We start from the raw sequence: 14,155 nt of genomic DNA on the forward strand, positions 1-14,155 counted from the left end.
ATAACTTAAAATGGGAATCAAGAACCAGCCAAGTTAAAACGAAAAAGAAGACATAAGTACTTAAAATTCCTTCCAGTTTAAACCTGGAAATGAGTACTGCAAAATTACCCAATGGGAATGAGACTTTGTACGTAACTATAACTGTCTATGATATAACTCTTCTCAGGAAGTCCCTTGATTTCTGCTTTTCTCCAACTCTTTGATCTCGTGAAATCATAACACAAACACAAAATACCTCAAGTTAATTTCACAATGAATACAATCTCCCCATCGTTAGATTTGCAAAATGATATTTTATGAGGACATGATTGTATTCTAGACTGTATGTCATTCCATATTGAAGAAAAACTAATGATATGATTGTTCCATTGATCTTCTCTCTGAGCATTTTCTAAAATCCACAAGTAGGAGTATCCACTTAACTACTTTTCACAATCTATGACCGCTAATTTACCCTTTACCTCAATCAGCTTGTAATCCCACTTACAATGACGAGATGCATATATTCTACAATGTAATAATTTTGAATTGTTCAGATTTGACATCAAATGCAGCTATAGCAAGTTTGTAAACAAACCGATATATATAACTCCACTAATACAAACACTAGGCATGCAGTTCATCATATGATATTTAAGACATGTCTGTGAAATTTGGTGAGAAATGGAGTTGATTTGACGTGATGAACGTCCAGTTGACAAATTAGAAGTTTTAAAGTGTTCTTGAGAATTTCATTTGATTTGGTGCTAAATTTAGAGTTCTAGGTGTTATTTTGGCGATTTGATCGCGCGAGCAAGTTCGTATGATGTTTTGGGACTTGTGTGCATGTTTGGTTTGGAGCCCCGAGGGCTCGGGTGAGTATTAGATAGGCCACGGGATGTTTTGGACTTGGGAAAAATCTAGTTTCTGCATATTCTAGTGTCTGTCATATCCTTCTTCGCGTTCGCGAAGGTCCTCTCGCGAACGCGAAGAGTAATCTGATGAGGCTGAGACTTCTTCTTCGCGAACGCGAAGGCCTGGTCGCGAACGCGAAGTGATGGGGGATTTACCCTTCGCGAACGCGACCGGCTCAACGCGAAGCATGTGGGGACCTTGGGGGGGGGGGGGGATCGTTCCATCAGCGCGAACGCGAAGACCAGAGGGGAGTGATCATTGTGAGCGCGAGCTGGGCCTCGCGAAGGCTTGGCAGCCAGTACCCTTCGCGAACGTGACAGTGCTCTCGCGAACGCGATGAACACTGTCGCCCAGCACTTAACAAAATTCAAAACGGGATTTTTGCCAAAAAACATTATTTTTCTCAAAACCCAAACGGTGAGGGACGCTTTTTCAAGAGTCATTCCTTCCCCAAATTGTTGGTAAGTAATTCTAAACTATTTTCTTTCAATTACCCATTACATTTCTTGAATTTTCAACCTAAAATCTAGAGTTTTCATGGTAGAATTAGGGGTTAGGGTAGAAAATAGGAATTTCGAAAATTTGGGGATTTAAACCTCAATTTGAGGTCGAATTCCAAAACTAATTACATATTCAGGCTCGGGAGTGAATGGGTAAAAGAATTTTGGTCCGAACCTCATGTTTTGACCAAGCGGGCCGGGGTCAATTTTTTTGACTTTTTGGAGGAAAATTTGGGAAGTTTAATTTATGCAATATAATTGATTCCTTTAGCAATATTTGATATTATTGAGTCATTTTTTAATAGATACGAGTGGTTTGGAGGTGAATTCCAAAGAAAAAGCTGTGATTGAGAATTAAGTGGCCTTCGGAACACACGGAAGAAAAATAAATACACAAGAGGCTTAAGGTCGTCCCCACCTAAATAATAGAAAATAAAATAAGAGGAAAATATTAAAAGTCTATACTATGCTCACTCCACGATGTCCATCACGACCTCCAATTATATTCACTATGGGGCATACTCCGAATAAAAATATATACAAAATCCACGGGGCATTTTACTGAGTATAAACTAAAGGGAACGACCTCTCACGTCAAAAGAAACTAAAACACAAACGTCCTAAAGTTTGTCTACCCAAGTGTGATACCTCAAAAGTTTGCCTACCCAAATGTGGTAGGCCTAAACATACTCTTAGCGGCTTTAAACAATACAAAACAAAATGAAGTAACAAACAAAAAGCAATAAAGCATGAGTAAAAATAAGATACAATACCTTAAACCCAAAGCCGAGTCGTATATGAACTTTATCGATCCATGTTTATGTGAGATTCAAATTCTTTTAAATTTATCAAAGCCTCAATCCCACCAGTACTTGTTTTACTACTCAAGCCACTAATAAATCTATTAACCTTTGTCTCTTAACGAGGACATTGCAACAGAACTGATATCTCACTTTAGCTATTAAATGTATCCAACAAAAATAGAACTAAACAGCATAAAAATAAAAATAATAATCAAGAACACAAAAATCATCCAATTAAAAGACAAGGGAAAAGAGATGGGGCAAGAATTGGACCTTTGTGAGCAAAGCATTCAATTAAAGAGAGTCAGCCAAGAATGAATTGCACCCAAAAATCGACACGAGACGGAGACCTCGCCATCAACCTCGACGAACCCACGAGTTAGGAGACCTCGATACCTAAATTCAAAGAAAGAACTCCAGCTCACCTACTCCTGCTAAATTTCGGCAGCAGGTTTAAGCTGGTTTTCTGGTGTGAGTTTAATGGAGTTTTTAGAGGAAGAAGATGAATGTGGCGAGGAAGAAGAAGAAGGCAGCTGCCTTTCTCTGTTTTTGGACCCTCTGTCCGTTCCTCTCTCTGATGCCTCCCCACTCTATTTTTTCCTCTCCGTTTTTTGACTGAAATTCTTGCCGTTTCCCACCCACATCAACACATTGCAATATCGACTTGGGACTCAAGTCCCATACTTTATAATGGACCATAACACCCACCCTCTATTTGCTCCCGTCTCATGTCCCTGACTTCCCCCTCAGTTGTTCTGCTCTCCCCCTTTGTTCGTTGCCCCTCCCTCCCTAAATTAATGAGATTGAATCCTCTATCTAGAATTATGTCTTGGGGAGAAAGAAACAATGTTGAGAGACCGTGTGACCCCTCGTCATGTGCAGGTGAATTGTGCACTGGATGTATTTGTAAATTAAAATGGTATATGATGAAAAATGGGTATGTGTGTGGACTATGGAGTGATTTAGTGAATTTTGATTTTGCCTTTTCCCGTTCCTTTCTTTTCCGTTTTTCCTTTTTCTTCTTTTGTTTTTGTTTGTCTTTTTATTCTTTTTCTTTTAAGGGCTAACTTAAAACATACTTACAAAAATTACTAATTATCTAGGAAAATAGGTAATATCAAAAATCTACTAAGTAAAATTATTTTTGTGAAACTTTTCTTACTATCTTTTGTAAAACAAAATGTCAAAACTATATTAGTATTTTTCAATTTCATGGAAAGTAAGATAAATTAAAACTAACTATATAAAATACCTATTAGCTAAAATAAAAGAAAATATTTTTGTAGTTTTCATTTTAAGAGAAAATAAAGCAAAAAACTCAAAAATAGGCAAAGTAAAAATATGATAACTAAAAGAAACATGTAAGCACTAAAAGATGTAAAAATCTCGGGGAGGGTAAAAAATTATACGTCTACATTTCCAAAGAAGAATAACAAGTTTAGAATGTATAAGGTGTGCCCTAAAGACTTGTTCCCATTGCCAAACATTGATCAATGATTGATGCAACGGCCGGGCACGACTTAATGAGTTTTCTCTATGCATACCCCGGGTATAATCAAATCAAGATGAACCCGGAGGATCAGGAATACAACTTCGTTCATAATGAATTTTGGCACGTATTGTTAGAATGTGATGACATTCGGGCTTAAAAAAGCCGGATCCACTTACCAGAGGCTTGTGAATAAGATGTTCGAGAAGAAAATAGGCAAAACAATGGAAGTATATATCAATGACATGTTAGTCAAGTCTTTGAATGCATGTGATCATTTGAAACACCTCCAAGAAATATTTGATATCTTGAGGAAGCATAACATGAAGCTCAACTCGAAAAAATGCGCATTCGGGGTTGGCTCCAATAGGTTCTAGGGATTCTTGGTCTCACAACGAGGGATCGAGGTAAATCCCGATAAAATTAAAGCCATAGAAGACATCCTAGACCAACTAACGAGTGTAAAATAAGTACAGAGACTCGCTAGAAGATTGACTGCTTTAAGAAGGTTCATATACCGATCCTAGAAAAATGTGATCACTTCTTCTCACTTATGAAGAAGAAGAAGAAGAACAATATCGAGTGGACTCCAGAATGTCAGCAGGCCTTGAAAGACCTAAAATGCTACCATTCAAGCCTCCCCGCTATTATCAAAACCAGAGGAAGGTGAACAATTACTAATATATCTAGCGGTCTCGGAAGTAGCAGTAAGGGCCGTTTTAGTCCAGGAGGACAAAGCTACGTAATTTCCTGTCTATTTTGTTAGTAAAATTTTGTTAGGAGCGGAGACTCGCTATCCGTACCTCGAAAAGTTGTCCTTAGCTCTCGTACTCGCCTATCGAAAGCTTAGCCTTTTTTTCAGTGCCACCTGATAGTCGTGGTGACAACTTTCCCTTTGCGGAATGTTCTTCACAATCCTGAGTTGTCAGGCCGGTAGGCGAAATGGGCTGTCGAGATTAGTGAATTTGACATTGAGTATAAACCCAGGACTGCAATCAAGTCACAGGTTCTGGCCGACTTCGTGGCCGATTTAAGTCCCGGGTTAATGCCCCTGACAGCTAAAGAAACGGTGTTGGTTTCAGAAATAACTTCAGGAGTTTGGACCTTGTTTACGGATGGAGCTTCCGACATAAAAGAGTTCGGGCTTGAGTTGATTCTAATCACGCCCTCGGGGGAAACCTTGAGGTAGGACATTAAGACTGTTCCGTTGACTAACAATGAAACCGAGTATAAGACTTTGGTTGCAGAACCTGAACTGGCCCGAGGACTTGGCTCCGAGGTCATAGAGATCAAATGTGATTCCATATTCGTAGTAAACCAAGTGTACGTGATTTTTGATGCAAAGAAGGAACACATGCAATAGTATATGATTAAAGTTCAGGCATTGCTTGGATGATTCAGGGAGTGGTCGATCGGACACATTCTGAGAGAAGAGAACGTAGAGGCAGATGCATTGGCCAATTTGGGGTCGTCCGTGGAGATGAAAGGATCTGACTCCGGTCGTCCTTGGAAATCAATGTTGGGAAGATAGATGTGGATGGCTCTTGTGAAGTGAATACAACCAACCTAGTCTGGGACTGGAGGAATGGGTTTGTAGAATCCCTTCGGCATGGCAAGTTGCCTGAAGACCTAAAGGCGTCCCGGGAATTACGCACAAAATCGGCTCGTTACCGCCTTATGGGAGGGCAATTGTATAGGAGATTGTACCAAGGCCCGTTGGCCCGATGTCTAGAAGCCTCAGAAGCACACTACGTATTGAGAGAAGTCCATGAAGGGATTTGCAGGAACCATTCCGGTGCAGATTCATTGGTACTAAAGCTAGTTAGGGCAGGACACTACTGGCCCCGAATGGAACAAGATGCAAAAGCGTTAGTTCAGAAATGCGAAAAATGCCAGCGCTTTATACTATTGGTTCACCAACCGGCAGAACTCTTACATTTGGCACTGTCCCCGTGGCCATTCATGAAATGGGGGATGGATATAGTTGGTCCACTGCCACCGGGTTCCGGAAAGGTAAGATTCCTTTTAATTCTAACTGATTACTTCACTAAATTGGGTTGAAGCATGTCCTTACCAAAAGATCGATGAGTGCGAAGTGATCGACTTCCTATGGGAACACATAATTTGCCGGTTCGGATTACCAAAGGGGATTGCCTGCGATAACGGACCAAAGTTCATAGGCTCCAAAGTCACAAAATTTCTTGAAGATATGAAAATCAAAAGAATTACCTCATCAACATACCATCTGAGCGCCAATGGAGAGGCGGAGTCAACCAATAAGGTGATTATGCAAAACCTCAAAAAGAGGTTAGAAACTGCTAAATGCAAGTGGCCCGAAGAACTACTAGGCGTGTTATCGATGTACCAGGCGACAGAAAAGTCGAGCACAGGATAGACATATTTCTCTCTCGTATACGGTGCGAAATCTCCGATCCCAGTGGAAGGAGGATAACCAACCCTACGGTTTTCCCGATCAAATGAAGAAACAAATAACGAGGCATTGTTGGTAAAGTTGGACCTGCTCGATGAACGCAGGGATTTTGCACACGTGAGGATGGTGGCTCAAAAGTGAAGGATGAAGAGATACTATAATCGGAGGGCCAATCTTCATTGTTTCAAGGTCGTCCGTGGAGATGAAAGGATCTGACTCCGGTCGTCCTTGGAAATCAATGTTGGGAAGATAGATGTGGATGGCTCTTGTGAAGTGAATACAACCAACCTAGTCTGGGACTGGAGGAATGGTTTTGTAGAATACCTTCGGCATAGCAAGTTGTCCGAAGACCCAAAGGCGTCCCGGGCACTACGCATAAAATCGCCTCGTTACTGCCTTATGGGAGGGCAATTGTATAGGAGATCGTACCAAGGCACGATGGCCCGATGTCTAGGAGCCTTAGAAGCGGACTATGTGGTGAGAGAAGTCCATGAAGGGATTTGCAAGAACCATCCCGGTGCACATTCATTGGTACTAAAGCTAGTTAGGGCAGGATACTACTGTCCCCGGATGGAACAAGATGCAAAAGCGTTCGTTTAGAAATGCGACAAATGTCAGCGCTTTGTACCGTTGGTTCACTAACCGGCAGAACTCTTACATTCGGTACTGTCCCAGTGGGCATTCATAAAATGAGGGATGGATATAGTTGGTCCACTGCCACCGGGTTCCGAAAAGGTAAGATTCCTTTTAATTTTAACCGATTACTTCACTAAATTGGGTTGAAGCAGGTCCTTACCAAAATATCGATGAGCGTGAAGTGATCGACTTCCTATAGGAACACATAATTTGCCGGTTCAGAATACCAAAGGGGATTGCCTGCGATAACGGGCCACAGTTCATAGGCTCCAAAGTCACAAAATTTCTCGAAGATCTGAAAATCAAAATAATTACCTCCTCAACATACCATATGAACGTTAATGGATAGGCGGAGTCAACAAATAAGGTTATTATGCAAAACCTCAAAAAGAGGTTAGAAGCTGCTAAGTGCAAGTGGTCCGAAGAACTACTAGGCGTGTTGTGGGTGTACCGGGCGACGAAAAGGTCAAGCATGGGAGAGACACATTTCTCTCTCGTATACGGTGCGGAAGTTCTGATCCATGTGGAAGGAGGATAACCAACCCTACGGTTTACCCGAGCAAACGAAGAAACAAATAACGAGGCATTGTTGGTAAAGTTGGACCTGCTCGATCAACGCAGGGACTTGGCACACGTGAGGATGGTGGCTCAAAAGCGGAGGATGAAGAGATACTATAATTGGAGGGCCAATCTTCTTTATTTCAAAGTCGAGGATCTGGTTTTGAGCAAAGTGACTCGGAGAACTTGGGAAATCAACGTTGGGAAGCTAGATGTGCATGGCTCTTGCGAAGTGAATACAACCAACCTAGTCTGGGACTCGAGGAATGAGTTTGTAGAATACCTTCGGCATGGCAAGTTGCCCGAAAACCCAAAGGCGTCCCGAGCACTACACACAAAATCGGCTTGTTACTGCCTTATGGGAGGGAAATTGTATAGGAGATCGTACCAAGGCCCGTTGGCCCGATGTCTAGGAGCATCAGAAGCGGACTACGTGTTGAGAGAAGTTCATGAACGGATTTGCAGGAACCATTCCGGTGCAAATTCATTGGTACTAAAGCTAGTTAGGGCAGGATACTGCTGGCCACGGATGGAAAAAGATGCAAAAGAGTTCGTTCAGAATGCGACAAATGTCATCGCTTGTATGGTTGGTTCACAACTGGCAAAACTCTTACATTCGGTACTGTCCCCATGGCCATTCTTGAAATAGGGGATGGATATAGTTAGTCCACTGCCACCGGGTTCCAGAAAGGTAAGATTCCTTTTAATTTTAATCGATTACTTCACTAAATTAGGTTGAAGCATGTCCTTACCAAAAGATCGATGAGCGTGAAGTGATCGAATTATGGGAACATATAATTTGCCGGTTCGGAATACCAAAGGGGATTGCCTACGATAACAGACCACAGTTCATAGGCTCCAAAGTGACAAAATTTCTCAAAGATCTGAAAATCAAAAGAATTACCTCCTCAACATACCATCTGAGTGCTAATAGACAGGCGGAGTCAACCAATAAGGTGATTATGCTAAACCTCAAAAAGAGGTTAAAAGCTGCTAAATGCAAGGAGCCTAAAGAACTACTAGGCGTGATATGGGTGTACCGGGAGACGGAAAAGTCGAGCACGGGAGAGACGCATTTCTCTCTCGTATACGATGCGGAAGATCTGATCCAGGTGGAAGGAGTGTGAACAACACTACGATTTTCTCGAGCAAACAAATAAACAAATAACGAGGCATCACTGATAAAGTTGGACATGCTCGATGACTGCAGGAACTTTGCACACATAAGGATAGTGGATCAAAAGGGAATGATGAAGAGATACTATAATCGGAGGGCAAATCTTCATTATTTCAAAGTCGAGGATCTAGTTTTGAGCAAAGTGACTCAGAGAACTTTGGAAATCAACGCTGGGAAGCTTTGTCCGACATGGGAAGGTCCCTATCGGGTTTCAATTGTCACTGGTAAAGGATCATACGAGCTGAAAAATCAAGATGAAGTCAAATTGCCTAATAATTGGAACGTGACTCACCTCAAAAGGTATTACTGCTGATGGATGCTATCAATGATGAAGGTATGTGCTGCACTCTTTTTACCTTCAATCATATTTTGTCCCAATCGGGTTTTTCTGCAAGGTTTTTAACGAGGCAGCAACGGAAAGCATACTACGAGAGTAGCGATATCGACAAAGTTATGACCTTAAAATGACAAGTCATTGAAACCATAAACCACTACTGGATGGTTAAATAATCTTTGGATCAATGGCAAATTTATTAACGGGAAGCAATGCTTGCCATTGAACCAAAGATTATTCAACCGTTCACATGTGTTTCACCCAACGAAGCAAGACTTCTAGTGTTCTAATTCGCATACTTTGCATTCGAACACTGGGGGGATAGTATAAGATACGACAATAAAATTTCCATGAAAATAGGGGACTGCGAGAACCGGGAACAATACTATCTTATCGAGACCGGGGACTGTAAGGCCAGGCCTGAAGAAATAAGTTGTACAAGTTAGCCACATGTATTGGCTACTGCAGCCTATTTTGCACTAGTCAAAACAATATTCAACTTATGGTTTCTCTGTTGTTGATGAAAGAGATTCACCACCTAATATTTAAAGGTATACTAGGGTACCTATTTAATTGCTAAAGGTCATATTCTTTATTAGTCTACTAACCGGTGAGATTATGGGTAAAGGTTCTTGTTCTTCTAAGAGGAAGGTGTTAGGCACCCCTTAAAATCTACTTGAGGTAGCTCCATAGGACTTAGACTAGAGTTAGGACTAATTGTTTGTACTATGCTTAACTAGTGTCTAAAGAATGTAGCCTACCATATATTCGGGCACGATACCTATAAGGGAAAAATGTAGTTTAAAGAGGTATGGGTTTAAAGAAAAGCCTTAGGAAAATAATATAAGTATATATATATATATATATATATATATATATATATATATATATATGCTTGTCCAGAATTTTGAAAGATAGGATGTTCGTATGAAAAATGTATAAAAGTGAAGCTAAGCTGAAGGAAGGCCGACATATTCAGGATCGCACAAGGTGAGTCTAAACTGTTGCGGGAATTTTTGATCAGGTTCTAGAAGGCGAGGATGTTGCTACCGGCCGTACCTGACGAGTAGGCAGCAAAGGCATTCACAAAGGATTTAAACCCGATGAATTCTGACGCTTCCCGAAAGCTGAAGGAAAGCCTGCTCGAATTCCAAGCGATTACGTGGGCGGATGTTCATAACCGCTATGAGTCGAAATAAGGATAGAAGATGATTAACTTGGGTTCCCGACATCAACCAAAGGACGAGACCGAGACAAGAATCAGGATATGTTCAAAGGTATTTTCGATGCAGATCGATGATCTTCTAAAGGCCGCTTCTTGCCATACGAGAGAACCGAAGGATGCGACAACAAAGGGTTCCGATCCTCGGATTGGTTCGCCCGATAAAGGAACTGATCGAGGCTGGAACAACATATCATTACAAGAAAAAAAGGTACCGGGGGCCCGGGATTCCACATATCCCAAGTTGTCAGATTAAAATTTCAACATTAGCGTAATGGAGTTGGTATCGGTGATGAGAAATATCAAAGAGGCACGATTCTCGAAGCCAATCAGATTTGATCCCAGCCAGAGGGATCCTAACTTATTGTGCGAATATCATGGGACCCACGGCCACGGAACTGGGGGAATGTTGGCATCTGCACGGGGAGGTGGAGACGTTGTTGAAGAACAACCATCTCAGATAATTGTTGAGCGACCGGGCCAAGAACAATTACAGCCATAGCCGGGATAATGCGGAGCCCTCGAAGATATAAGAAGATCCTCCTCGGTTGACTATCAACATGATTTTCGGAGGGAATGAAATCAACGATGTAACCTTCTCGATGACCAAAAAGACAAAGGTTTCAGTGACTCAAAGCAAGACACTCCGGGAAGTCATCGAAGATGATATCACCTTCACGGGGTAAGATGCTGACGAAATTCTTCTGCCACATAATGACGCTCTGGTAATTTTTTGCAATGTCTTAGATTTTAAGATTAAGCGTGTTTTGGTTGACCCGGGAGGCTTAGCCAACATCATTTAATGGAGAGTACTAGAGCAAGCAAAGTTAACTGGAAGCATCATTCCGGCAACAAAGCTCCTCACCGGGTTCAACTTAGCAAGTGTGACAATTCGAGGGGAGATCCTGCTGCCCACGAACACCGAAGGGGTAACCAAGACCACCTTATTCGAAGTGGTAGACGGCAATATGGACAACAATACAATCCTTGGAGGCCATGTTTGCATGAGATGAAGGTTGTTCCCTCAACATATCATCAACTGTTGAAATTCCCGACCCCAGAAGGAATCAAGCAGATAAGGGAGATCAACCAGCGGCAAGTGAATTGAATGCAACGTCGATTTTCTGCAGTAAAGGGAAAGAACCTGACAAATAGCAATTACCGGAACCAGCGCGCCTTCTCCCTTGACCAATGAAGATGAAGGCGAGGAGTCATCGGAATCCCACCAGATGCCGAGATACTTTCAAGTACCGAAGGAGACATATGCAACCAAGTCCACAACAGAAGAACTCGAACAAGTGGCTTTGTTCGAAGAATTCTTGTAAAGGAAGTTTCACTTGGGAACAGGACTCAATCCCGAGCTCAAGTTAGGATTTATTAATTTACTTAAAGCTAAAGTTGATTTTTTGTTTGGTTGCACTCGGAAATGAGAGGTATCCCATTAGAGGTGGTCGTGCACAAACTAAGCTTGGACCCAAATTTCTCACCGGTGAGGCAAAAGAAACGCCTGATAGCCGAGGTTAGAAACAAGTCTGTTAAAGAAGAGATAACTCTACTACTCGATATCGGTTCGATCCGAGAGGTAAAGTATCCCAAATGGTTAGCTAATGTAGTTGTGGTTCCTGTCACACCCCATTTTTCACCTCACTTAACCCTCTTTAAAATATATAAAGTGTTGTAAAGCTCAAAGGGGTTTTCAATCATGAAAGTGACAAAATGTGTTTCAGAGGATTTTCAGAGTCGCCACTTGACATTTGGTTTTGGTGTGCCAAGTCACCATTTAAAAATGATTTTTTTTCCTTTAAAACATATTTAGACTCTAAAACTAGTTTGCACCAGAGATTCTAAGTAAGGGGGTTCATTTGACTCGGAGAGAAGGTGTTAGGCATTCCCCGAGTCCCGTGAAAGTTATGGTTACGTACTTGATCTAGTTGGCTTTAAAGAATACTCAAACTGAGACAACAACACACGAAAGAAAAATAAACACACAAGAGGCTTGAGGTCGTCCCCACCTAAATAAAAAAAAAGAGTAAAATACTAAAAGTCTATACTATGCTCATTCCACAATGTCCGTCACGACCTCCAATTACATTCACTACGGGGCATACCCCAGATAAAAATATATACAAAATCCACGGGGCATTTCACTGAGTATAAACAAAAGGGAACGACCTCTCACCTCAAAAGAAACTAAAACACAAACGTCCTAAAGTTTGCCTGCCCAAGTATAGTCGGCCTAAACATACTCCTAGCGGCTTTAAACAATACAAAATAAAATGAAGTAACAAACAAAAAGCAATAAAGCATCAGTAAAAATAAGATATAAGAAATACCTTAAACCCAAAGCCGAGTCGTATATGAACTTTATCGATCCATGTTTATGTCAGATTCAAATTCTTTTAAATTTAACAAAGCCCCAATCCCACCAGTACTTGTTTTACTACTCAAGCCACCAATAAATCTATTAACCTTTGTCTCTTAACGAGGACATTGCAACAGAACTGAAATCTCACTTTAGCTATTAAATTTATCCAACAAAAATATAATTAAACAACATAAAAATAAAAATAATAATCAAGAGTACAAAAATCATCCAATTAAAAGAAAAGGAAAAGATATGGGGCAAGAATTGGACCTTTGTGAGCAAAGCTTTCAATTAAAGAGAGTCAGCAACAAATGAATTGAACCCAAAAATCGACACGAGACGGAGACCGCGCAAGCAACCTTGACGAACCCATGAGTTAGGAGACTTCGATACCTAAATTCAAAGAAAGAACTCCATCTCACCTACTCCTGCGAAATTTCGGCAGCGGGTTTAAGCTGGTTTTTGGTGTGAGTTTAATGGAGTTTTAGAGGAAGAAGATGAATGTGGCGAGGAAGAAGAAGAAGGCAGCTACCTTTCTCTATTTTTGGACCCTCTGTCCGTTCCTCTCTCTGATGCCTCCCCACTATGTTTTTTTTCCTCTCCATTTTTTTACTGAAATTTTGGCAGTTCCCCACCCACATCACCATATTGCAATACCGAGGTGCGACTCAAATCCCATACCTTTTAAATGGACCATAACACCCACCCTTTATTTGCTCATGTCACTCTGTTCTCTCACGTCCCTGACTTCCCCCTCAATTGTTCTACTCTCCCCCTTTGTTCGTTGCCCCTCCCTCCCTAAATTAATGAGATTGAATCCTCTATCTAGAATTATGTCTTGGGGAGAAAGAAACAATGTTGAGAGACCGTGTGACCCCTCGTCATGTGCAGGTGAATTGTGCACTGGATGTATTTGTAAATTAAAATGGTATATGATGAAAAATGGGTATGTGTGTGGATTGTGGAGTGATTTAGTGGATTTTGGTTTTGCCTTTTCCCCTTCCTTTCTTTTCCATTGTTCCTTTTTCTTCTTTTTGTTATGAAATATAACTCAAATTAATAATATAGAACAAGAAAAAATAAGTTAAGAGATATAGAGAGAAAGGGAGAAGAGATTCTTATTTCTTTTTTAATTGTGTATATTTTTTTATCTATTACAAGGCTTTTATATAAACATAAAAAATGAAGAAAATATGTCATTAAACATAGAAAATATGTCATTGAATATGTCATTAAGCATTTGAGATGAAGATCATGGAGAAAAAGTAGACATCCATCATAATTTGATATTTCTTATAACACTCCCCCTTGGATGTCCATAGATAATGTGTCTCGTTAAAACCTTATGAGAAAAAAAATATCTCGTGAAGGAAAAAAAGTACACATTTTTAGAAATATGCTTTTTGGTTGCCTCATTAAAAACCTTGCAAGGAAAACCAAGTGGGACAAAACCTTGTAAGGAAAAAAGAGTACAAGGAGTATTAATTTCCCCTGATGAGATCATCAGTTCACATGCTTGAGCCTTTGCATCCCAATTTTGTACACTAGTTTCTTGAAGGTTGACGTCGGTAGAGATTTGGTAAACAAATAAGTCATATTATCACTTGAACGAATCTATTGCACATTGATATCACCATTCTTTTGAAGATTATGTGTAAAAAATAACTTTGGTGAAATGTACTTTATCCAATCTCCTTTTATGAATCCTCCCTTCAATTGGGATATACATGTTGCATTGTCTTCATA

The 14,155-nt window shown here is 40.7% G+C and overlaps 1 protein-coding gene across 14 annotated transcripts in view; it reads right to left on the reverse strand.

The window, feature by feature from the left end:
- The window catches only part of LOC107817705 (uncharacterized), a 28,946-nt gene extending 15,611 nt beyond the window's left edge, over positions 1–13,335 (reverse strand). For 4 of the 14 annotated variants that reach the window (XM_075230513.1, XM_075230515.1, XM_075230512.1 and 1 more), the window contains exon 1: positions 12,680–13,330. The gene's annotated coding sequence lies outside the window, so the exon portion shown is untranslated. Of the gene's footprint in view, positions 1–108; positions 2,432–2,470; positions 2,929–12,679 lie in introns of those variants that run through there. The other 10 variants (XM_075230522.1, XM_075230521.1, XM_075230523.1 and 7 more) reach the window with 8 other exon arrangements.
- Positions 13,336–14,155: the final 820 nt, after the last annotated feature.

The sequence above is a fragment of the Nicotiana tabacum genome, chromosome 15 (genome assembly GCF_000715075.1).
Source record: "Nicotiana tabacum cultivar K326 chromosome 15, ASM71507v2, whole genome shotgun sequence".
Taxonomy (NCBI): domain Eukaryota; kingdom Viridiplantae; phylum Streptophyta; class Magnoliopsida; order Solanales; family Solanaceae; genus Nicotiana; species Nicotiana tabacum.